This window comes from Sarcophilus harrisii, chromosome 3 (genome assembly GCF_902635505.1).
Source record: "Sarcophilus harrisii chromosome 3, mSarHar1.11, whole genome shotgun sequence".
In the NCBI taxonomy this organism is placed as follows: Eukaryota; Metazoa; Chordata; class Mammalia; order Dasyuromorphia; family Dasyuridae; genus Sarcophilus; species Sarcophilus harrisii.
The window spans coordinates 338,224,419-338,251,964 of record NC_045428.1 but is presented as its reverse complement, the minus strand read 5'-3'; positions in this window follow the sequence as shown (position 1 = coordinate 338,251,964).

Genomic DNA, 27,546 nt, shown 5'->3' with positions numbered 1-27,546 from the left:
AAGAACAGCAAGGGAGCCAATATCATTAGACTGTAGCATACATGGTGGAATATAGGTATAAGTAGTCTGAAAAGGGAGAGGATCATGTTATGAAGGGATTGAGCACCAGAAGGTTTTTTTTTTTTTATCATGAAGGTGAAAAAGAGCCATTGGAGTTTATTAAATAGATACCATGGCCAAATTGTTACTTTAGGAAGATCATGTTGGATGGACTGGAGTGCTAGATGTGAAACTACTGGTTGCCATTTTTACTATTGTATCTTTTTCTGATAAATTTTCCTAATCAATAGTTGCTGGTTCTCCATTTCTAACTGCTGTTATTTCACTGATGTTATTAAGAATCATTAAGATAATTACAAATTAAATATTAATTGAATGAATAATCAATCTTTGGTTAGTTAATAATAATATAATAATATTGTGTTTCAGTTGTTTCAATTGTGTCTGACTCTTTGTTACCCCATTTGAAATTTTCTTGGGAAAGTTATTGGAGTACTGGAGCTTATTTTATAAAGGAGAAACCAAGGCAAATGGGGTTATGTGACTTGTCCCGAGTCACACAGCTAGTAAATTAACATTAATTTTTAATGCTAAAATTATTAAAAATTATATATTAAGTAATGTGGAATAGTGCAAATAGTCCTTAATTTAGAATCAGGAAACCTGGGTCTTTTCACTTGATTAGTTATATAACTTGGAGAAGGTCACTTCATCTCTGGACTCAGTTTCCTCATTTGTAAAGTGGAGGTTTGCATGAAATGGTCACAAGATTCATTCCAGGTCTGAGAGTCTATGATTCTATGAAGTCAGACTCAGAAAGATTGAGTGATGTCTAAAGAGAAAAGTATACTACTTTCTTTCTTCCAGTAATTTTATAGCAATTATCTGGAGCCAGGGAAGGGGAAGATATTAGAGGAATTTTTTCTACTTACTTTCTGGTGCTCAATTGTATTCAAGAGGGTTAATGTTGCTAGAAGTCTGACCTTAAAAAATGTGAAGTATTACTGTAATAACTGAAGGATTGATTCTCTCCTTTTAGTTTAGATGCATAGAGAGAATTAAGGAAAGGATTTGCCTAGAAATGAGGAAGGCAGAAAGATTTATATTCTGAAGGAATTTAAGTTGGATCAACGATAATGTGGTAAAGTGGAAGATGCTTCAAACCCATGTCATGCTAAATTGAGATTTAAATTTTAACAAATAGGAAGCAATTGCAATAGAATCTCATTTCCAGCCACCTTCCCTTCAATTTTATTATTAATGGCACACAGATTACTGTCTTTCTTCCATTTATTTTCACATTATATGAAAACATTTTAGTTGTTGACATGTTGGACATCCCTGTTAATGATGAAAACTCATTGTCCATTATGTGGGGTTATAAGGAATGGAAATCACAGAGCTTGAGGAGAGATTGTTGTTATCATGAAGAGCACTACGCCAATCACAAATCACAACAAAAATGCACTAAACTTTAGAAAGCCTAAAGATATTAGTTGGATGATGCTTGCAAAAAAAACCATAGACACTTCCACTTTTAATGAAGATGGTCATCATTGATCATTGTTGGATAGAGAGGGGCCTCCTCCTCTCTGCTTCAGGCAGGATGGGGATCAGGCATATGGGATCAGAGCATCTCAGTGAATGGGAGGAAATGCTTTGGAAAATGTTGTAGATGACACTAAAGTATTTGAAAGAGTAAACTGCAGCTAGGTGGCAAAGTGGATAGAGATGTTGAGTTTGGAGCCAGAAGCTCTTCTTGTGTACAAAGCTGTCTTCAGACATTTACTACTTTTGTGACTCTGGGCAAGCCACTTAACCCTGTTTTGCCTCAGTTTCTTTATCCATAAAATAAACTGAAGAAATTGAAAACCAGTTCAGTATTTTTGCCAAGAAAACACCAAATGAAGTCATGAAGAGTTAGAATTGAGAAATGTCTGCCCCCACCCCATTGGGGTTAAGTGACTTGCCCAGGTTCACATAGCTATGTCTGAGGCTGGATTTGAACTTAGGTTCTATAGGACTGGTGATCTATCCATTATGTCATCTAACTGCCTTATCTGAAAAATGTATGAAAAAAATGATAGAAATACATTGTTGAAAGACCTTATTAGCCTGAGTAGATGGGCAGAAAATTGATAGATGAACATCATTGTGGACAAGGCTAACCTAATACATTTCAAAATAATAAAAAATTCTAAACAGACTAATGGGAATTGAGCTATTTTTTATTCATTCATTTATTCAACAGATATTAATTAAGCATCTGTTATACGTGCAGGCTAGGAACACGTGGTCCCAGCTCTCAAGGAGCTTATATTTTGGTGGGGAAGATAAGAATAACAAGGGAAAAATTGAAATAATTATAACCCTTATGTCAGAACCTCTTGACAGGGAGGGTCCAGATACATTTCTGGTTTTTAGTTCAATCTTCTTATTTTTTACAAATGAGAACATTTAAAGTACAAAGGGAAAAGTGATTTGTCCAAGATTGTACAGGTATTAAGTGTGAACAGGAAACATAAAACCCTCTATAAACATAAAAGCCTCTATAACTTGATCCCTTCCTACTTCTTCAGTCTTCTCACTATGCTCCATTAAGGAAATGGCCAATATTTCCAGTCTTTACCAAGAAAACCCCAAATGGGATGACAAATAATTGGTTGAACAACACCGTGTCAGGCACTATGGTACTTTTCCAAACTTTATGGTGCTTTACAAATATTATCTCATTGAATTCTCACAATTGTGGGAAATAAGTATTATTGTTATTCCCATTTTACAGTTGAGAAAAGTAAGGCAGACAGAGCCTAAGTGACTTGGCCAGAATCACACAGCTAGTGAGTGCCTGAGACTGAATCTGAACTCAGATCTTCCTGACTCCAGGCCTAGCACTGTATCCATTGTACTACCTAACTCAGAGTCTAAAATCTTGCTATCTCTTTTGATTTTCATGTCCCAATATTGGCTTATATTGAATTTGTGCAGTTCCTTTGAATCCCCAGAACTTTTTCATGCAAATTTCTGCATACCTATATCTCTTTCATATATGTTTAAGAAGTTGATCTTTTTGGAAACAAGTATAAGACTTTGTGAGTTTTGCATCTTATTAGAATAACCCTGATATTCTAGGCTTGAAAACTTTTTGTGCCCTTACTGTCAAACACAGGTTAGCTCTTCCTATGGGAAGCCTTTTCTGATCCCCTTAATAGCTAATGTTTTCATCTTCTTTAAATTATGTTGTTTTTAATAATTTCTGTAAATGTTGCATCTTTTCATACAGAATATGTTCTTTGCAAGCAAGGACTGCTATAAATTTTGTTTTGTGTTTTGTGAATTGTTTTTGTTTTTTTGGTGCTTTGCACATTTTCTTTTACTTAATGTGCTTAATGCATTGTTATATTGAGATGGGCAACCTGAACACAGAATACATGATTATGCATCTAACTTGATTTGCATAGCTACAGCCTTCTCATTTCTCATTCATATTTAGACTATTGGGACTAAAAGGGAATTTGATGTTAAAGAAGGGAAGTAAAGGAAAAGGATAGTGATGAGGACTTGTATTTTGAGCACACCTGTATATAGTTGCTTTCCAGTTCTAGAAATAGGAGGATTGTTTGAGTGACCTTTCATTCAAAAACGTAAGGTTATTCTTATAAAAAGGTTTTTTTACAGAAATAAACTGTAACTTTGAAAGGGGAACAAAAGTAGAAAAAGATTCCTTAGCTAAATCAGAAATCAGAGAATAATAGAAAAGGCTAATAGTACCAAAAATATAGGGACATTTTCTTTGGCAATACTTAACATAATATAAAATTCTAATAAGGTCTTAAATCATAGACTTAGATAGAAGGTCAATCAGATAAAAAAAAATATTAAGCACCTGCCATATGCCAGGCAGTGTACTAAGTGATCAGAATACAAAGAAAGGTTAAAAAAAACACCTTCTCTCAAAGAACTCACTGGGGAAGACATAATATAAAAGCAATTATTTACGAACAATACAGGCAGAAGGAACTCAGAGAGGGAAAGCACTAAAATTGAGGAGGCTAGAGATAAAGAAAGTGGGACTTTCATTGAGACTCAAAGGAAAGCAGGAGGCAGAGATGAGGAAGTTGAACATTTCAGGCATGGTGGAAAGTCAGAAAAAATGCTAATGAAATGGAGATGGAGTATGGTGTGTAAGGAACTACAAGGGAACCAGTAGGAGATTGGAAAGGCAGAAGTGGCTAATTTATGAGGGACTTTAAAAGCCAAGTGGGGAATTTGATTTTTGATCCTAGAAGAAATCCACTGGATTTGGGGTGGAGGGTGGGAAGAAGTGACACGGTCAGATTTGAACTTTAGAAAGATCAATTTGACAGCTGAAGGCAGGATGGAATGGAGTGGGGAAAGATTTGAGGCAAGAATATCAACTAAAAGGTTATTATATTGTTATAGACAAGAGATGATGAGGGCTTGCATCAGGGTGCTGTCAGTGTCAGAAGAAAGAGGGAGGGGGGGATACGTATAAGAGGCATTATAAGGATAGTACTTTAGAGGTCAAAAAACCTAAAGAATCAAACCCTCTCATTTTATGGATAAGGAAATGGGTCTGAGGTTTACTGAGGTAAATGGAGCATAAGAATCAAGATTTGAACCAACAACTTCTAACTCTATAGCATTTGCTATCTCCACTGGACCACTGGAAGTCTTATAATTCATCCTCCTGTCTGTAAACAGAAACACAACTTAATGCAAATAAAAAAGCGATATTTCCCTTATCAGAAAAAGCATTACTGTATACACCTCTAGTAACACAGTCCATTTAGAGCTAGGAAAATATTCTGTAGAATGATATGTGAGGCCATTTATAATTCTTTATCTTACCTAAACCCATGGACAATTTTGTACTTATGCTCCATTCCATGGACGTGATGAATTTATTGGACAAGTTTATTGGGCAACTATCCTCATAAATTCCATCTAAAAAATAGATTACTAATTAATCTCTCTGAGAACAGAAGCCAATTTTTGTTGCTTCTCTTTATATGTGTAAGGGTGTGTGTGTGTGTTTTATGCAAGAACTATAAATAATATGTGGGTCAGGGATTTGACCCAGTCCCCTGAATTTAAAGGACATGGACTATACTTGTAGCCCTTCAGCAGCTAAAAAGAACACATCTTAGCCCTTAGTTTGCAACAATAAGGAAGTAGTGAAATCATTATCAGTATTCATCCTCTTAGCATTTTATGCTTGATTTTCATAATCAATCTCACCCTTCCTTTTCTGGTAACTATAGCCCCTTTGAAATGAATTTATAAACTTCTTATAGCAAGATCTACTTGGAGGAAATCACATGGCTTCTTTCTTGTGTATGGGTGTCATTAGACATTTATTAGGAGCCTACTATGTGTAAGGTCCTGGATATAGAAAGCAACAAAACAAACAAAATAAAACAGTTCTTGTTATCAAAGACTTTGAAATCTAATGAGGAAAATTACATGATAACAACTATGTAAAAGCAAATAATATTTTTAAATGACCTAATTCAGACCATAATAAAAGCTGGGGAACTTTTGGTGAAATGGTAAAAAGAACAGACATGGTATGGTTTCATTGGTTATTCTCACAGCACCTTCTCAAGGTCACATATGTCATATGCATTCCCTTCCCTTGTAATGGTACAAGTTAATTCTTGATTTTTTCTTTTATTTCCTAGCTTGTGGGGTTGGTAGAACTGCATCACTTTGCAAATGCCAAATTTTGGCCTGAAACAAATGAACATTTTTTCTGCTTCTAATCTTTTACTGTGCCTTTAGTTGCAATTATTTAACTAAATCATTCATCTATGGAAAATTATCAGCTTTTAACTATTTTCAGGTAGTCTGGTTCATTTGCAGTAAGGATGTGATTTTTCTGAGAGGCTGAATGACTTGACATATTATTCATTGAGCCAGTTCCAATGGATTATGTTGGTCTTGCCAAATGGATGACCTATTTTGCCAGTGTTTGGTGCAAGTAAGATTGTTAATGTTAAATGAATGTAGAATATCAGTCAACAGCATTTATTAAACACCCTCTATGTAAGGGGAATAACAACTAGCAGTTGTGGGAAGGTACAAAAGAGAAACCATATTTTTTTTTCAATAGTTCGGTCTTTCCTGTCTATCTCTCCCTGAATCATATTGGCTAGTTACAGAGGGTAAAAATTCTTCCCCCACCCCCTCAAATATGAGATATATATTAAAAATCAGGATTTCTTAAACATTTTCCACTAGTGACCTCTTTTTGTCCAAGAAATTTTTACACAACTCTAGGTATATAGGTATATAAAATAGTTATAAAAATCAAACAATTACTGACAAATACATCATAATTTTGCAAGCCCCACATTCAGTTACGTGAACTTGTATGCAGTTAAAACACAGAATTTAAGAAGTGTTGTCATAAAGGACTAACAAATACAATACGACAGAGAAAGCAAAGACACAACACAGGGGTGAATAGGAAAAGATGCAAGTATGAAGATGTTTCTATTAGCTATAATTTATAAGGTTTAATTCTAATCTTAAATTTACGTCTATAATTCTAAAATATCCAGTGACTGGAATGTTCTAATACTGGAAAGACATTAACAATGCTTGTCCCTGCTTAATTTGTCTGTTAGGGAACCCTCATCAGATCCAATCTACTGGAGAGCTTTTCACCTGCATGGTTGGAAAGCCCACTGTATATTAGAATGGAGGTACCCTGTATATATTAGGATGGATGTTCACTGTATATTAGGATGGATGTCCATTGTATATTTAGATGGATGCCTTAGACTTTGTCCATTTATATTGGTTTACAAATCATGTCTTATCAGTGTATTCATGAAAGCATAAGAATTCTTTAGAAAATAGCTTATTGGTTTATGTCTATGTGTAGGGTAGTAAGAGAGACTTGAAGAGTTAGTCTATGTTGATCACATTATGAATAGCTGCTATTAAAATCTGTCTCTAGATTAGGCCCAGTCAGTTCTTCCTTTGAGTATCCTTCCCCACACCCCCAATTCCTGTTTAGTATGTATACTACCCAAGAAAAAATTAAGAGCTCTCACTCTGTCTTTGCTCCTAAGATTGAGGCTTAATAAGAGAGACAGGATAAATAACACTCAAGAAAATGATATAAAAATATGAAAATAAATGACTGCACAATACATAAAGTGGCCTTGAAATGTCATATGGTTTTACTTTTCAAAGAAGATAAATTTTGTAACTATAAAAATGTGCTCAACAATATGAAACATTTTATTCCTCTTTCTTCCTTCTCTGTTTTAGAAGCTAAACTGGTCTTTTCTTTCTTACCTCAGCTATTTGCCACTTGAAGTTGAGACTGTGCTCCTTGTCTTCTAACTCTTTGTCCTCCTCTTTCCCCCCCTTTCCTTGAGTCAGAGACAGTAGCTGCTGAGAATAGCTGAATTAATTAATTAATTTTGGCTGAGGCAATTTGGGTTAAGTGATTTGCCCAGGGTCACACAGCTAGAAGTGTTAAGTGTCTGAGATCAAGTTTGAACTCAGGTCCTCCTGACTTCAGGGCTACTGCTCTAATCACTGCGCCACCTAGCTGCCCCATAGCTGAATTGATTATATGAAATGGGAGGATGTGGACTGGGGTAACTTGATAATTTAAGAATGAATAGATTAGATTCTACCTAGTTAGTCTACATGTCTAGATAACTAGATAGGTTTGGTCCTTAAATTTTTATTAGCCTGGTTCAAAAGTGACTTTGACTTCTAGAGATTTCACCACTAAAATGAACTTATTTGAAAATTCAGGAAAAATAGGAGATTTTCAGATATATAAGTTTTTGATATGAGAGTCATTTCTCTGATTATAGGATGGTCTTTTAAAAAATTATTTCAGTCTAGCTTGTTTCAGAAAATGTCCTATTCTGTATTACTTTGCTATAAGAAACAATCAATAGGATGACTACAAAGTATTATAGGAGGACAGAACTGATACAAAGTAAACAGAACCATGAAAAAATACACATGATAACTATAGCAGGGTAAATGGAAAGAAACAAAACACACAAAGAAAACTGAATACTAAGAAATTATAATGATTGAATTTAGCTTCAAAGAATAGTTATGAGAAAATATCTGCTTTTGCTTCTTTGCAGAGATGGAAGAGCTGAAAGCTAAGGTAGTTGGAGAAAGACTTAAAGTGGAAGATAGGATTGCCTTTGGAGGGGGATGTCACTATTTCTATGAGTATATTCTCTATTATTTCTTTGACCAGGTGCAATTTAATGTCATAAGGATAAATTATATCTCATTCTGATAAAGAATTAAAATTGAGTTGTAATGACTCAGTTACTTTTCTCTCTCTTTCTCTTTCTTTCTTTCTCTCTCTCTTTTTCTGTGTGTGCTTCTGACCTCTATCTCTGTCTCTCTGACTCTGTCTCTCTCATGTAGATGGGAGATACAAAGATAAAATAGTTCTTGCCTTCAAGGATTTTAGTGTTGTCAAATAAAACCCTAGGCTACATCTAGAAGACCTAATACCTTTCTAAGATAGGACAATAGAAAATAATTTCTCTACTTGTGAGTGTTTTCCTAGAATATTTTAATTACAGACTTAGTCACTTTGTTCTACTAACCAAACCTTCATCAATCTCTTAATTTAGCCCTTCCATATCCCCTAATTATATTACTACCCATTCAATTTCTTGTTTTATTTTTATAATGTCTTTTCCTCACCCCATTTATCTTTTATCTTCAAAACCTAATTGGAAAGTTGTTGTTGTTCATCTTTTGTCTATGGAAAAGACGAATGACATAATTTGGATTTAAATGAGGCAAAATCGCACAAAGTTGTCAGCCTCATGCTCTCTTCCAGAGTCATCAAAAATTCAGTAGAAAGGCAAAAGTCAGGATGGCTGGCAATGGTCCAGAATGCATTGGATAACCTTGACATCTCAATTTCTGACAAAATTTTAAATGCTCCACAGTGCCAGCTTCAGCTACCCTTCATTATCATTGGAACAAATTGTTTTCCTCTATGCGTACTACTGGGAGAAATCTTCAAAAATCTTAAGTTTGAGCTAAACATCCCCCTAATTCAGACATAGGTTTGATGTCTGTCAGTTACCCTCACTCCGGGTTAGCCTGTTTACCCCTTTTGACAAAACAATTTACTGAGATATAGTAAGCTGTGCAAACTAAAGTTTCTTGGAGACACAGGTGAGAAATGGGTGAATCAAATGATATTAAAGGTGAATGAGTAACCCTGAAAAGAGCTCAGCATGTCCTCATGCCAGAGAGGCTAGACCTCCCTAAATACCTCATGTACCCCTATTGTAAAAAGATAAGTTGATCAGCTATATTGTACTTAGTTGGAGAACATGACTCTCTGCTTATATTCCATGGATTTGTTCACCTATTGAATATACAATTAATAAAACTTCTTTGGCAAACCCAGAAAAATAGAGCATATCAGATTAATTTTTTGATATAATATAACATGAGATATAAGACAAGTGCATGAATATCCATAATAAAAGAGAGTGATAAGTCATTACAAGAGAAGAACAGTCCATTGGGCTTTTGGGACAAAAAGAAGGTGTCATGGAGGAAAGGCCATGTGTTCTGGATGTTGAAGGTGAAAGAGAATTTCAATAGTTGAAAATGTAAAGAGAAGAAAGAGAAGACACTAATAAATGCATATATAGACATGGGAAAATGAAGATGCTGGTGAATAGCATAGAGAATACACAGCAACATCAATATTATTTAACCTTTTAGATCAATTCTGATGAACATGACTCTTTCCAGTAATGAGATGATTGATGCCAGTTCCAATGATCTTGTGATAAAGAGAATCATCTACACTCAGAGGACTGTGGGAACTGAATGTGGATCACAACATAACATTCTCATTCTTTTTGTTGTTGTTTACTTGCATTTTGTTTTCTTACTCATTTACTTTCTTTCTTTATCTGATTTTTTGTACAGCAAGAGAACTATATAAATATATTTATACATATTGGATTTAACATATATTTTAACATATTTAACATATATTGAATTGCTTGCCATCTAGGGGACAGGGGTGGAGAGGAGGAGAAAATCTGAAATACAAGCTATTCAAGGGTCAATATTGTCAAATTATCTATGCATATGTTTTGAAAATAAAAAGCTTTATAAAAAAGCGAATATGATGGGAGATAATTGGAAATGAAGTAGAAAAGAAGGATTGGCACTTGATCATGGTATCTTTGAATACTATACATATGAATTTGGACTTTATTTTTTAGGTAATGGGAGTTATTCAAGATTTTTGAGAAGAGGAATGAAATAACCAGAAGTCTGTTTTAGAAAGTTTAGTCTAGCAGTATTAAAAAATAGATTGGAGCCCAGATGAAAATGGAGACTAATAATTATGAAAATAACCACTATAAACAATTAACATTTTAAAGTTTGTAAATTTAAAGAAAAATTAGAGACTATTATAGTAATATGGTTAGGAACTAACAAGAAAAAAAATAAACATCAGGTTAAATCAAGGTGGTAGTGGGAGATAGTTGGCACAGCATATAAAATGTTGGATTTAGAGTAAGGAAGACCTGAGTTAAAATTTTACTGTAGATATTTATTATCTATATAACTACAAGCAAATCTCTTAACCTCCTTCTCTCTACCTTCATTCCATTGTCTATAAAAGGGGAATAATAACTCCTTACTTCACAGGATTATTTATTGTGAGGATCAAATGAGATAACATATTAAGTGTTTTGGAAATTTTAAGGTACTAGTTATAATTTTGTAATGATAAATACTAGTTATTATTATTGATGGTCATAGTGGTAGTATGGTTGTTAGTGGTGATAGTAGTAAAAGTAATAGTAGTGATAATAATTGGTTGAAATAGAAAGAGGATATTTGGTTAAGCTTTATATTTAACTCTGTGTTTTATATGATAAGGAGACAGGATTTTCACCAGATAATCTATTAACAAGATCAATTTATCCAGGCCTCAGCTGATAGGAAAGCTTCGTAGATAAATCAGTTAGTAGACAGAATGGTAATGAAAGTGCTACAGGTGAACCAGTATCCAAAGTAAAGTGGGAGGCAATAACAGGTGAGTAGTTGAAATGAAACTTACTTAACAAAAGTTGTAGAGTTGAAGTTGGGATCTATGAGGGGATAAAACTGAATTTTTATAAGATGGAAAGTTAGATTGAGTTAGAGAAAGTGAGGAAGTATTAGGGAAACACACTTCGCCTGGATTTCCTATGACCAACCAAAAATCAAGTTTCAGGAGATAGATGAAGATGTATAGCATTTGGTATTTGGTGCCATGAAGGGGATGCAAATGAGAAAGAGGAATAAACCCTTAACTTTTGAGATTAAGTGACTGGGAGAATAATAGTTCTATAAAATGAAATTATGAAATAAAGAGATGAAAGAGGACCAGGTGTTGGGGAAGATAGTTTGAATATGTTTTCAATAAATTAAATTTGAGCTCCTTAACTTGGAATACCCTCCTATTATGCCCACCCCTTTTTCCCATTGATATTTCTTGGGATACCTCTTAGAACTTCCATTTTATGGAGGATCTGATCTTAGTGTTAAATCTGGATTTCAAAAGCACACCTTTGCTGCTGCTTTATCCTGGAACTTTTTTCAACTCTACTACATCCAAGTAGCGATAACTGGTAGGGAGAGAGGGCAAAAGTAGAGGTAAATATGGATGCCATTTTCATAGATATGATTCTCTACAATGAGTTTGACCTGGAAGAAATTCTAGGAAGCCATCAAGAATTATCGTCACAGGATCCTAGCAAAAGAACAGGAAAGACCTTAGAGACCATATTCTCTTGCTTTATACATGAGTATTCTCATGTGTCTTCAGTGAGTATCCTCAATGAATGACTTGCTCAGAATCACATAATTAGGTAGTAATCAAAATCAGGTTTGAACATATGTCTTCTTAATTCTACATCTAATGAGTGTTCTATCCACTTTACCATGCTATCATGTCTTACCTCTAAGGCATCTCTTAAGGTACTCTGCAGTATGGAAGGTACCCAGTGGAATTTAGACCAAAACAGAGTGTTTTAAAATAATCATACACACACTCTAAAGCACTTTATGCATTGACTCTTGACTAATATCTTATAATGACTCTTTAAATTAGTATAAGTTTTTAGCTAGACTCATTTTTTTTTCTATTTTCTCATTCTACCCTTGCATTTCTAGACCCACTTTATGGATGAAGAAAATGATCCCCATGGAAATTTAGCAGATTGTCTTCAATGTCCCAATTTATTACAGAACCAACTCTAAAATCCAACTTCATTCTCAATACAATGTTCTTTATTAGTCTCTATGCTGATCACACATCTCCTAGTGATAGTGTTGATTATTAAAACACTTGCAATTTCTGAGCTCCAGGCTCTTCCCATTGTTGTCTATAAACTTCAAACCCAAATTAATTATGCCTTCAAGTGACCACCTGTGCATGTTCCCTTGCAAATTCCAATTGAGTAAAAGAAAAAAAAAATAGAATCCCTACTGGTCCCAGGCTGTGTGGTCAGTGGTTATTGGAATAAGTGATGATCAGAAACTTTGTCCTCTGTAGGCCAGCATTTCATCTCCAAACCTTTTGCCATCTGGCTAATCTGGAGTAGTCCTTGTGAACTGGGGGATCAGGCACTGTTCCCTTGGCCTGAGCAATTTTGTAGAGACACAACTAGCTAATGGCCATATCTGCAGGCCATGTGCTCAGCACATGGGTCAATAGTGCTAGGTCAGAGGAAAGGGGCCAAAAGCCAAAAGAACAATGACTTACTCCTTTTGGGCTCTCATTGTCCTCCACTGAAGCTATCCATCAAAAGTATTCCACATAGCAGCTGGCTGGTCCAGCTGCCTCTGTATGGAGCCTTTCTATTTCCTTACCCACAAAGCAACTGATTATTGTTTCCCCCCCCCCCTTTTTGTGTTTGCTCTTAAAACCTTTGTGCATTATAATTATTTTGAACTATATAATTGATAATTAACACATGTTTTGAGTGAAAGTCAGTGTAATAGAGAAAAGAAGTAATGGACTTTGAATAAAAGACATGAGTGTTAACTCCCAGACACAAAGTAACTCTGTGATCTTAGGTGAGTCATCTATCCTGTAGGGATAATAATATTTGTATTCTCTCTACCCACAGGTTGCTGTGAAAGAAATTCTTTGTAAAAGGCTCAATATATTTCAATTAATAATGAATGGCATGAGGACAATTTGGATTATTTTAACATTTATATTATTATTCTCATCTTATATTCAATACTTTGTAATAGTAATAGTAATAATAAAAATTCATTATTATTACTATTATTGTAATTGTAGATTGAAAAATTCCTTAGATGGATCTTAGTTATTCTTGAAAGAAACATGAGCAGAAGAAAAAGAGAAATTTTAAAATTAAGATTTTTTTTAAATTTTCTTTTCAGTAAAATAACTGAGTTATTTCAGACTTCCCTGGACAATGGTTAAGTTGGGAGAGAAAGGGCAGTAACCTTGGGGCTGCCAGTTGCTTTTATGCATTTGATTGTTTTGCTCTTTTTTTGTTCCCTATTCCTTTGGTTTGTTGTAGGGAAATATGTCAGCCCCCAGTTCCCATTGGCTATGTCAGTCAATCACTTCATATAGCCAACCTCTTGTTAGCATGGGTAAGCAAAACTGTTCCCATAGCCATGTGGGAAGCCTAGCAAGGCTTTGATGAATCAGAATGGAAATACTCTGTGTGCTCATTGTAAAGAAGGAGCAGATGAAATTTAGAGACTCAAATGTGCGATTAATTTAGGTTTAATGGGACTGTAATAGTACAGTGAATTTTAAGTGCCCTTTTGATTATTACATCAAGGGTCTATTGAAATATACCCTTGTCATTAGTACTGAAAGTTTGGAAAACAGTTGCATCAGGTCTAATGAATCAGAGCTCACTCAGAATATTCAGATAGTATTAAAGGGGCAGAGGAGATGGGTGGGTGAGTGGGGAGAGAGAGAGGAAGCTGACAGCACATTTTCCATTTCTACATTGTTTTCTTCATTGATCTGGATTTTATTTTCCCAGCTGTGGGATAAGAATAACAAATTTGGCTGACTAATTAAAAATCATCATCATAATTATGTAGCCTTTCAAAAATAACTAGTTTTTATTCCAATCATATTTTCTACACTTCAGAGTGCTTCCTACCTCTCCAGCCTAATTTTCCCAATGAACAAAATCAACATTCATAATACTTTGTCTTCATGCTGCTTGAGTGGTAAAGGCAAAAGATGTACGTGTGTGTGAATATATTTGTGTGTATGCATATTCACATACAGACACTATATATATACATATATAGTATATGTGCATATACATATATTTGCATATGCATGTGTTATACACATATACATATACCCATATATATGCCAGAAGTTCTTAGGAGACAGTTAAGTGACTTAGAGAAGTTGCAGAAAAAGTCATAGAAAGAAAACTGAATTAGGAGTCAGGAGATGATTGATTCAGACATTTATTGATTTATTGATTGTTATAGTAACAAGATATTAGAAGGGGATACTGAGAAAAACTTGGTTTTGGATGGAGGTATGTAGTACTGAACAGTAGTTGTTGTTTGTCCTTTCTTCTTGAAGAGGACCGCTCATCAAGGAGGTGATGATGTGACATTCAAGTAAGTTGGTGTTAAGTTAGGGAGGGCTGTGCAAAGTCACCAGACTTGCTCTCTTCTCTGAACCGTTTGGGGAAATGGTAAGGTATAAATCAGGGTGACTGGGGATGGCTTTGGATGCAGTGAGAGACCCTGGCCTTTTTAAGCTAAGGTCTTTAACAGTTTAATTGAGACATTGTCCATTCAGTGATTAAAGATAGGTAAGAATGAAGCCAAGAATGGCTTTTTTTTACCTAGTCAAAAAAAAAAATCCAATCTTGGAGGAGAAGAACCTCAGGGTTTTGGCCCAAAATAGAAATAATTGCTATTTACATTCATTGGAGGAGAAAGTGAGGCTGGTGACTTTGCAACAGTGCACTCTCACTTAAAATTCAACTCACTTGCATGCCATGGCATTAACTGCCTGATGTCATGGTATAATTCAAGAATAAAGGACAAATAACAACCTCTGTGAGTAGAGCTGCCACACTGAGTACTCAACTGAACTGGTCAATTGGGCAATACAACCCTTTTTCCTTCCTTCCTTCCCTCCCTCCTTCCTTCCCTCCTTCCCTCCCTCCTTCCTTCCTCCCTCCCTCTCTCCCTCCTTCCCTCCTTCCTTCCCTCTCTCCCTCTCTCCCTCTCTCCCTCCTTCCCTCCTTCCCTCTCTCCCTCTCTCCCTCCTTCCCTCCTTCCCTCCCTCCTTCCCTCCTTCCCTCCTTCCTTCCCTCCCTCCTTCCCTCCCTCCTTCCCTCCTTCCCTCCTTCCTTCCTTCCCTCCTTCCTTCCCTCCTTCCTTCCCTCCTTCCTTCCTTCCTCCTCCTTCCCTCCTTCCTTCCCTCCTTCCTTCCTTCCCTCCCTCCTTCCCTCCCTCCTTCCTTCCTTCCTTCCTTCTCTCCTTCCTTCCTTCCTTCCTTCCTTCCTTCCTTCCTTCTCTTCTTCCTTCCTTCCTTCCTTCCTTCCTTCCTTCCTTCTCTCCTTCCTTCCTTCCTTCCTTCCTTCCTTCCTTCCTTCTCTCCTTCCTTCCTTCCTTCCTTCCTTCTTCCTTCCTTCCTTCCTTCCTTCCTTCCTTCCTTCCTTCCTTCTCTTCCTTCCTTCCTTCTTTCCTTCCTTCTCTTTCCTACCTTCCTTTCTTCTCTTTCCTCTCTTCCTTCATTCAGTCCTTCTTTCCCTCTTTCTTTCCTTCCCTTTTTTTCTCTTTCCTTCCCTTTCTCATAGGGTATCATGTGCTTACTTGTAGGTGTTTTGCCCAAAGGAATGTAAATTTTTTTTGGATTGCTGAAATTTCCTAAATATCTTTGGATTTGCTGGCCTAAATTTCTTTTTTAAGGACCATGTCTTAAATCTGAATCATTTTGGCTTTCATTGATTGGCCAACTATAAGTTCCAGGACAATTCCCAATTGGTCATTTTTTGGACCCTGATTGATTCAGAATAAAGTCTGAGAGCATCACCTCTATTTCTCTCATTTTACAGAAGTTGAAACTGAGAGTAAAAAGAAGAGAGACTTGATCAAAGTCACACAACTGATTTGTAGCACAGCAATGCTCATTTTTTATTCCTAAATCTCAGTAAAACGTTTTAAAAACCAAAAACAAACCATCTGCCCAGCATGACTTAGATCAGGGGTCTTTGACTACCTTCTAGTGACATTCTATGTTTCATTTCTTTGAAATCTTGAGATCACTTACCAGTATGGGATTTTAAGTCTCAGAGCAGTAGGTTTAGGATGGGATATATAATACAAGAAAGGAGTTGTCATTGCTGGCTTTATTTCCCTCATCTGCTGAAAATCACACCAAATTGTGAAGAGGGCAGATGATAGTAATATACTCAGATCTGCCCCAGAAGGACTTTTGAGGTTTCCTAGTAGACTATGGACTATCATGGACTGGTTGAAAAAACTTTGATTTAAATATTCACTTGCACAAAGACAGGCAATTGGGTCTAGATAATTGTCTTAAATATCTTCATTTTATAGACAAGGGAATGATGACCCAGAGAATTCCAATGATTTGCTCAGATTCATAATGAATATCTATAGAATTGGGTTAGAATGTACTTTAGAGATCATCCAATCAAGTATTTTCATCATGCAGAGAAAAGGAAGGGAATAAGCATTTAGATAGCACCTATCATGTGCCAGAGCCTGTGTTAAGAATAATTTTATTTATTTACCAAATAACTCAATTATATATATGTGTATGTATGTGTATATGTGTGTGTGTGTGTGTGCGTATGAAGAAACCAAGGGTCCAACACAAAAAGGGCCTCATGCAAAATCACCCAACGAAAACATCCAGGGGGATTGAGTTTCTCTGATTTCAAATCAAGTGATCTTCCATGATCCACACCGGAATTCACATCTCTTTGTACTGCATTACATTGCCACTTATATCCCAGCCAGCTCAGTAGTGATCATTTGAACTCTGATAACCTAGCAAAGAATAATGAACAAGCATGTCTCCAAAGAGGATATGAGAAAATTCAACTCTTTCCCTTTTTTATAGAGGTGGAGAACTACATGTGTAAAACATTGCATATATTTGATATTTTGATTATTACCACTTTATTCTCTCTCTCTCTCTCTCTCTCTCTCTCTCTCTCTCTCTCTCTCTGTTATAAGAAATTTTTAGGGGAGGAAATAGAAATGTAATAGTTCAGGTTATATTAAAAAATTCAAAAATAACTTTTTCTAAAGCTATGACACCAATTCTTGGTAAGTTATAAAATCAGTTTCTTGACTTTTCTCAAGTTAGAAGTTAGGAGTTAGAAGGGATGGTGCAGAAAGCTTTGTTAAAGTCTTTTAAAAGCTTTCTGGCTTATTTTGTCCTCTATTCAGCATTCTAGACTAATATATTGGGTAGATAAACTAAATGGTCTGGCAATTTACACAATACTTATTGTACACAATCTGCTGTTGTGCTTTTAACATTCAACTATTCAATTTGGCCAGTGGGGGAATCCCACCCAGGTGTTCCCCCCCCCCCCCCCCCCCCCCCCCCCCCCCCCCCCCCCCCCCCCCCCCCCATCCTTCTTTGCTGGCTGAGGTTCATCACTTGGAGTTTACTCAGCCTATTTTGTCCTAGTATTGTCCTAATAAGGACATTGCACAAGCAAGGCATGAACTGTGTCAACAAATGCTGAAAGCATAATGTTAGAATGGACCATCGGGGTGCTGCTCTGGCTTCTGTGAGGACTTTAAGGTCTTAAGTTCATAATGGTCCAGCAAAGTAATTCAGCCAGAGGTCACTGGCCTGTGTGGTGTCTGGCCTTAAAGCCTGACTGATCCAGAGCTGACTGTGCATCCAGAGAGAATCAGACTGGAATTTGAGGCAGCTGCTCAGGAATCTCAGCTGAGGACCATTTGAGAGGCCATCATTGGCTTGGATAGGAGACCACCCACCTTACAACAACACATGAACAGTATCCTTTCAACACCATGCAAGCTTTTCAATATCAAGTGAAAGGCTTTTCACGGAAAATGGACAACATCTTTGTTGTATTACTCTGGCCTATCCTTATTGGAGCGCTGGTTTTTATACGTCACATAGGCATATGCACAAACATGCATTGAGTCTCTATTAAATGCTTTTAGTATTCAAAGGCATTTTTGTTACTTTTGATACCAGGAAGCTAAATAAGAATTGAAAAATGGAGACAACTTATTTTGTAGAAGTTAAATATAGAAAGGAGGAAGGACTATGGAGTTTTGAGTATTCAGGAAAAGAATTACTCAACAATAAAGGTCTCTCCCTCCCTACTTTTCCTTTGTAAAAGTGATATAGTGAATTAATTTGGTGCTTTGAAAAAAAAGTTAGCTAAAACAGATTTTACCACTGGGTACTCAACATTTTATCTGCCCCAATTTTACAGAACTCCATGTCCAAGATAGCCCTGCTCATAACCTCTCTGATGAGAAAGAAATAATCTAGGGGTCTTTGTTAACTTCTAGATTATTTCTCTATCTTGGTTCAAACTGATATTGAAAATATTGAATAGATTCACCTAAAAATACAAGATTTTATATTGATTTATATTTATACTTGAGTAAAATAAAATGTTTGCTCCTAATGTGGTGTTAGAAAGCTATCAGTATTAAAAAAAAAAAAAAGATGGGCTACAGTGGAAAGACAAAAATGCTGCCAAAGTGGCAGTGGAAGAATATGATTTATGGAGCATTTAATTTGGGTGCTCTCTTGTTTGGGCTTATGGCCTTACTCTCAGCTGGTTCTTAGCTAAAAAAGTTCTGCATATCCATAATAGACCATAGTTTCTCTATCACTGGAAACAGAGTTTTACACTGGTTGTCATTCAAAGTCAGATGCTACACAAGCTAATTATCACTGGTTGAAAAGCTTTAATGTCTTTTGTAGAGGTGAGTTTTATCATTTCCCTGGGGAGTTATGGCAGTACCCAACTGGTTCTTTGAATCATCATGCTTCAACCATTTCTTTACACTATTCATCATATTCTGGTAAAAGATCCTTACTAGGATAATAGGGCTTAATAAACTCCTAATTATGGGCTGTGGAGTTAGAGCAGGTAGGGGTAGGATGCTTGGAAGGAATTTTTGAATTGGTCAAATTGAATATTGAAATGTCTCATATACCTCAGCAATATAATGAATATGAGTGTTGAGCATATTGCAAATATACATGACTTTGACCCATGTAACATAATGGTCATGTATTAATTAATTTAAGAGTATGATAATGACTCTATCTCCTTACATGAAAATAAGGGGACAATCCTGTTAACTTTTTCCTGGGTACAGAAAAGTTCATTTCCCCTGGATCATTGGCTAGAATGCTGGCCTACTAGGAATCAGATAGACCCACAATAGAAAGTTAGGGGAGCCTGGCTACTAGCAGACAGGTCAATGAGTGAGGTTTCTATCATTTTGTTCTTTAGAGGACAAAGGAAAAAGGCATTTTATACCAGGTTTAAGAATCTTCTGTACAAGATGTGCCAGATGGGAGGAATGGTTCTCTGTAATGTCCTAACTGCTGTTGAATGTGGCCCCTGAAGAAGGTTGGGCAGTCATTCAAGGTGCCCGGCACCTTACCTATGCCTGGGCTCCTTAATTGGTTGATTTTGTGAAGACTGATTGGTTTTTACAGTTTTTAGTGGCACGGTCTCATAAAACAAACACTGGATCTTTTTAGTATTTTTTATTGGAAGGATTGATTTCCTTTGTGACTTAGAGTCAAAACTCAATCAGATTTACATCTGAAATGAATATTTTGCACTCTTGGCAATTATTTACTCAATCTCTTTGGCATTCTTATTTGTATTGGGGAAGTTGAACTAGCCAAAGACAACATTCTGTCTTAGGTTCTATCTAGTTTCAGTGTACTATTTCTATTTCTATTTCCATCTTCCATTTCCTTCCTTTTCTTCCCACCCTTTCTTCCTGAAAACTCCTTTTTACCTCCAGTTCTTTCTATTGTAGAATTTGAATTCATAAATTAATTTACACAAAATATTGTTAATTTAATGGATTGGCTCTCTTAGAAATATATGAGTGTGTGTGTGTGTGTGTGTGTGTGTGTGTGTGTGTGTTAAAATGAATTGAGGAATTATTAATGGGATGACCAATGATCACATTTTAGGAATCCATCAGAGCACCTGGATGAGATTTTTGAGGGTAGGGCCAATATCTTTGGTGTCCTTTCCAATCATGCCTACAGAGAAGGAAGGCAAGGAGCCATGAGAAATAAAGCACTCTGAAGATACTGTTTCCTTTTCTTTCATCATTTTAAAGAATTTTGTTTCACTAACTATGCCTGCATGGGCATATTTGAAAGCCTTAGAATTAGCAGAGAACAGAAGAACATCTTTTATCCAGCTGTCCCTGCTGTGTCTTTTATAGTTGTATTTAGTCCAAAATTGAGTCACCTCATTATTCACTCAATCCTCGATAATTATCCATAGCACTTACTTAATCAGATAAAGTCTTCTTGGCTCCCTTGGAAATAAGATCAATTAGAAGATGCTGTAATTCTTGTGTTCTCTTTTCATCGCCCACCTCCCCCACTTCCCTTTCTCCATCTGTCTTTCACACATACTGTTCTATATCCTTAATCATTTCCATTGACCCTCTGCCCAGTTCTGGAATCCTTGGTCATCTAGTCCTCCAGGTAATTTTCTTCCTTATGTATATTACCATGAAATGTTGTTCCTGTCATGAAATCCAAAGGAGGTCAAAACATTTTTTTCCATGAATGAGCATATAGTTGTCCCTGTCAAACCATTTTCCCTGCCAAGAAAGACAGCAGGGAATAGTGGAAAAGAGAGCTGGCCTTTGAATTGAGAAAATCTAGGCTATTTTTGACACTAACTGGAACTCTAATGATCAGCATTCCAGGCAACTTTGTAATAATATAAATAGCTGAAAGTTGTTAATCTGAATTAGTAAAATGGGTTTCATCAATGGGGAGATTCCAATACAGATTAAATTGTAGGTATAGCATATTATTATAGATGCATGGAGTGTTGGCCAGGGATGTTGTACACTACAGAGGAATATTCCCTTTGGCCTGTTCTTTGAAGGGTCTATTTTGTTCAGGCCATTGTGAGAGGCACCTAGAGAGATATGGAGTAACACATAAGTTCTGTGCACTGGCACTTACAGTATAATAGGGGGAGATATAACTGAATTATTGCCTTGCATACTATTTTACAAACACTTATGTTCACATGGAATATGAGAGTTTTGCAGATGACCTTTATGGAACAGGAAAAATGGAACAAAACATTACCTGTAGTGTTGCTAAAATGAAGTCCCAGTCGGATAAACTTTTGTTTTCACAGAACTAAGTGTGTATAACCATATAGGGGCCAGGAAGATCAGATTAACAATGCTCTTTTTATGCTTTACCTAAGTCAATATAGCAATCAACATTAAATATCTACGGTATGCCAGGTACTGTGTTAGACTCTGGTAATAGGAAGACAAAAATGAAATGCTCCCTGTTTTCAAAGAACTAATAAGAAGAAACTTCTACAAGCACTTCTTATGGTGTTTGCTTGGCCCTAAAGTCAGGAAGGCCCAGGTTTAAATCCTAGGCTATAATAGTAGCTGTGAAATCAGGAACAAGTCACTTAGGCCTTCAAAAATTCAATTCCTTCATCTGTAAATTGGGTATAATAACTTGTAAGAAATGGGTATAATAACTTATAAGAAATGGAAAAGAACTTATCTGTGGATAAGTTCCCTTACTTTGACAGTATACTTTCTAGGGATGTACGTATTCATGATGAGGTTGTCTTACCCATTGCCAGAGTTAACTAAGTGTTTGAAAGTTTGCAAAAGAAAGTGTGGGAGAAAAGGGGTATTAGACAACCTACCAAACTAAAAGTCTATGCTGAACTCATTGAAATTTGGATGGTATACAGTGCCAAGCCAGGAAATCGAATTGCTTCCATTTGATTTGTCTTAGAAAGATTCTGAAGATCACCTTTCAGGTAAGGTACCAGACTTTCCCAAGCTGAACTGACAAGCATTCCAAGTCTACTGTGGAGAGTGTAACTCCAATGAGCCGGCAGTATTGTTCAAATGCCTACAAGAATATTATACAAAAAATACAAGGCAAAAGCTCACTCAGAGGTCAGAAGAAGTCATACAGAGACACCATGTCTCTCTTAAGAACTTAGGAACTGATTGTGAGAATACTGTGCTCTGTGAGCAAAGCAGAACAGCAGTAGCCCAAAAGAAACACGAGATGAACAGAGTTAGAAACATCTCCACTCCAAGTGTTCCTAAGGAGCATTTGTGGCCGACCTGTAGAAGAGTCCTCTGAGCTCATATTGGTCTGATCAGCCACTGTACCTTGACCCTGAAATAGTGATATTATTTTGGTTCCTTTATAGCATGCAAGGCAACCATAATAATGTCTATAATAGCAAACTCAAGGTTTTTGAAAGGTCCAAATGTGATCATGTGCAAAGCACTTTATAAACTTTAAAATACTATTGATATGCCAATTATTTTCATTGTTATCACTTATGTGAAGGTATGTATAGAACAGAAACCAAGGGAATAAGGCAATTAAATTAATCAAAGATAATCAAGTACATAGTACTGCCTAGGCATTGAGAAAATGCAATTAACCTCAAAAAATTTATCATACAATAGTGGAGATAATACACACGCACACACACACACACACACACACACACACACAGAGAGAGAGAGAGAGAGAGAGAGAGAGAGAATGAGTGAGAGAGAAAATGAGAGAGAGAGAGGGAGAGGGAGACAGACAGAGAGAGAAAGAAGGAGAGAGGGAGAGACAGAGACAGAGAGACAAAGAGAGACACAGAGACAGAGACATATACACACATACAGAGACAGAGAAACAGAGAGAGAGAGACAGAGACAGAGATACAGAGAGACAGAAAGAGCAATAGAGACACACACACACACACACACACACACACACACACACACACAGAGAGAGAGAGAGAGAGAGAGAGAGAGAGAGAGAGATTATTATAAAACAAAATATGAAATTAAATGAGAGAAATCCAACCAAAATACTGCATGAGGTCCAAGGAATACACATCATTACTGATTGGTCATCATATAAAAAACATTTTAAAGTTGGATATTAAAAAGTGACTAGGAATTTAATGAATAGAGGTTAATGGAAGAATATTCTAGATAGAGGAAATAGAGTACAGTTAGCCGAAAGTGCTTTGCAAAGTCTTAAATTGCCAAAATTAATGTATTTCTACCCTAGGAGAGAAGTAGGGGCTACAGAATTTTTGGAGGTTTTGAAAAGGTGTTTGAGTTCATCAGTAAGCTGGTGTATTTTTTGTAGCATGGCTCAATAGGTAGACCTCTGCACTTGAAATAGGTTAAAATTACACCTTAGAAACTTACTCTTTGTGTGACCTTATTAAACTCTTTGTACTTCAGTTTTCTCATCTGAAATAAAGGGACTCAATTTGAGAATCTCCAAGATGCCTTCCAAGATCTATGATATAAAATGAGCACAATATCTTTTACCAACTGAATAATATTGCTTGTAAACACACAGATATTTATATACATACATACATGTATAACTTTTTAAAATAAAATACAAATTCATTTAAGGGATTTACTGAATTAATTGTAGCTTTTTGTTGTATATTTTCTCAGGCTTTTCAATGTTAAAAGGCATTCCAATCCTTGACTATCTAAACAAATTTATTCATTTAGTACTTTACTGTAGTTTTATTTCCTGAAAAAAATGAGAATGTACTTTATCAATATATTTATTAATTTGATAATTCAAGTCCTTTCAAAAGCTTGATTATTACTTCTTTTTAGTATAGCAATTATGCTGATAATTGCATTAAATCACCCTTTCACTTCACTTTTGTAGTCATAGCCTTAAAGTGAAATATGGAAGCCTACTTATGAATTTTAAAACGATCATTAATAATTCACCTTCCATAATAGATTGCATGTAGTTCCATTTTTCATTGTCACCTTGTTATAGGTACTAAATGCTGTTACTGAAATGTGAACATTAATAGCCTTTTGAAAGTTCTGTAACTGACTTCCTGAATAAGGTTAATAGTTTAATGGTCAATTACAATTTCTGCAATTGCTGTCATAGCTAATGATGTTGGGGCTTATAATTATTTTCTCTGCTCTATCGACAGCAATAGAAATGGGCTTTTTATGGATTAGAGTTTAAAATTATCTTCCCAAAAGATTTGAGGAAAAAATGAAAATGTTTTTGTATTCAGCACATAAAGATGATTATTCCATTATGGCTCTTTCTGCTTAATGTGAAGATTTCTTTCTTCTTGTAGGTAGGCTGTAAAAACCATATATGTAGGGACTTCATCTGTACTGGAGTATTTAGAGATGAAGTTTTGCAAACGATTTTATAAAATAGATGATTGCCAAATTCTCTTTGCTCTTCAAAGCACACAGTTTTTCCACCCACATTTTCCAGTTCTAATTCTTCTCTCTCTGGGCCATCTAAATCTCTTTCTGATAATTCACATCTATTTTACCTAAGAATGGCAAGTAGAGTCCTGAAGTAAGGGAATGCAAAGATGGTAGCAAAAGGAAAAAACAATGACTAGAAAATTACAGTGAGACTAGAGTTGAGTGAGCTACCATAAAGGAACATGCTCTTGGACAAGGAAATTGAATAAAATAATCTGACATGTATCAGATGTCTAAAAGCGGTATAAAATAGAGAAAGGAACATTTGATTTGTCAGAGCTGGAAAATCTGTGTTGGTTGGGGTTGTTACATGGTACTACACAGTGCAATGTAGTCAAAAGAGTAATAAAATCATAAGATCTGGAACTTTGTTGGTCTTGATTCTTTTTAACAATGAGATAATTCAAGGCTATTCCAATAGACTTGTGATGGAAAGTACCATCCACATCCAGAGAGAGAAGTATGGAGAATGAATGTGGATCAAAGCATAATATTTTCACCTTTGTTGTTATTGTTTTTGTTTGTTTGCTTGTTTTTTTTCCCGATATTTTTTCCCTTTTTGATCTGATTTTTCTTGCATAGCATAACAAATATGGAAATATGTTTAGAAGAATTATATATATTTAACCTGTATTGCATGGCTTCCAGTCTTGGAAAGGAAGGAGAGGGCAGAGAGGGAGAAAAATTTGGAACATAAAGTTTAGCAAAGATGAATGTTGAAAACTGACTTTGCATATTATTGGAAAAATAAAATACTATTAAAATATGAAAAAAATAAAGCATATTATGTGGCAAGAAGAACAAGGAAAGAATACGATTACTGTTTGGTGCAGATATTCTGCACACAATAAGTACTTAATAAAGGAAAGTTATAAATGGTTACCCAAAAAAATCATAGGATCTGGGTTCAGGTTTTACTTCTGACAAGGTCTTCATGGACTTGTAATAACTCACTTAATCTTTATGTGCCTTAGTTTCCTCATCTGTACAGAAATGATTTGATTGGATGATATCTGAAGTCCTAAATCTATGATTCGAAATCATGCTCCTTTACTTTTCTCATTTCAAAAATGAGGGTATTGAGTTCTGTCATACGAATTTTCTGTGACTCAGTTATTTCATTTGTAAAATGAAGCAGTCAGATTTGATGTTCTTCAAGGTCCTTTCTAGAGCTAAATCACTAAACTTATCCAAGTGCTACAACAGTAGTGGAGTCAGATCTCTATAGTACTGGGAAGGCTCTGAGGAATATTTATAGATACAAGATCAGATGAAGTAGGTTTTTGTGCTTACCTGAAACAAAGTGACTTAAATTTCTCAGGCCTTCTGAAGGCATGGCTGGAGAAGGAAGTTTTATGGAACTCCTCTCTCAGGTACTCCCTGTTTCCTCTCCCCACCTCTCACCACTGTGTGGGGCAAGGTGGCCTTTGAACTATCCTAATTAGAAGGACATTTCCTCCTCTGGCTAGTTCCTTACCTCTTAGAAGGTAGCCCTTGATTGGGCAATATGGTCTCCCAGGAGCACAAGGAGACTTACTGAACCACCTAGAACAATAACAAAATTGTTATTGAACAAACAATAACGTTTTTAGTTATTGTGTGTGCGTGTGAATTCTAGCTTAGTAAGAGTAAGCCTAAAGTCAAAATTCACTATCAAATTTCTCACTTCTACTATTATATTATTATATTACATATATAATGTATATATATATATATATATTAATTCTATGAGGTATCCTTATATATGTGTGATGAATGAGCCTGATGGGAGGTTACCACCAACCTTCCTGGGCTTAATTGATAATGTATATACAAATTTTATCATTGACAGAGTTCCAAAATTTTTTTGGTCCTAGATAGCTTACTGAATAACTGAGGGCATCCATACAGCTCTACAAGTACCAGTTCCTGCCTTCCTCACAGATGCAGACACATCTGCAGGACAAGCCACAAGTACTATTGGGTAGCAGTCATATTGAGTCTGGCCCATCTCTGCCCTCCACATCCCACCTGGTCCTGATCCTAAAATCACGAGGGATTTTTGGCCTCAGCTTTGATGGATTCAAAGGCCCTTTCAAACTTTATGAATTCAATCTTTGCACTCCCCTCCCTCCACCCCATCACTAGTGTGCCTCAGATCCATTTCTTTACTGCTTTGCTAGGGATCCAACGGATGGGTTGGGACTATAACTACTTGTAAGGGGAAATATATCACACACATAGACAAAAATCAGTTGAACTTTTAGCAGACAAAAATTATTTATAACATTAAAAAAGACAGTTTCTACTATGGGTGATAATATCTGTATCAGAGAGGATAATATTTTGCATTACTACAATGTAGCTGATGTAGGTTCTGATTAAATGTTTGCCTTTGAAAGGAAAGATAAGTATTGAATAAAATCTTGCCCATGAGTAATGCAGTTTCAAGTACAAATGCTATAAACATACACATGTATATATTTACACACATTTACATATGTATATGTGTCTATTCATATACACATATAAATATACACATACATACACATGCATGAATGCTAAAAGGAACATATAAAAGTCCGAAAACCTTTTGTTTGGGGTTCCATATTTTCTTGTATTAGACTCTCTCTGCTCCAGACATGCTCCCTCCTCCTGCCTTGTATGACCTCTCCCTTTTCTGGAATCTTCTGTGCCATTCTATACCATAAACTTTTATGCTTCATGAAGCCTTGTAAATTAAGTCTCTGAGCTCATAGCCACTGGTAGTACCTTTCTGTTGTAAATCTCATCCCTCCCTTTAAAAGCCATCACTCACTTTGGGAAGCATCCCTATTGTGTATGTGGCTCAATCACCAATGCTATATGTTACATACTAGGAAAAAGGATTAGAATCTGGTACCAACTGGGCATTGACCCTGGTGGGTTCCTTTAGTCAGA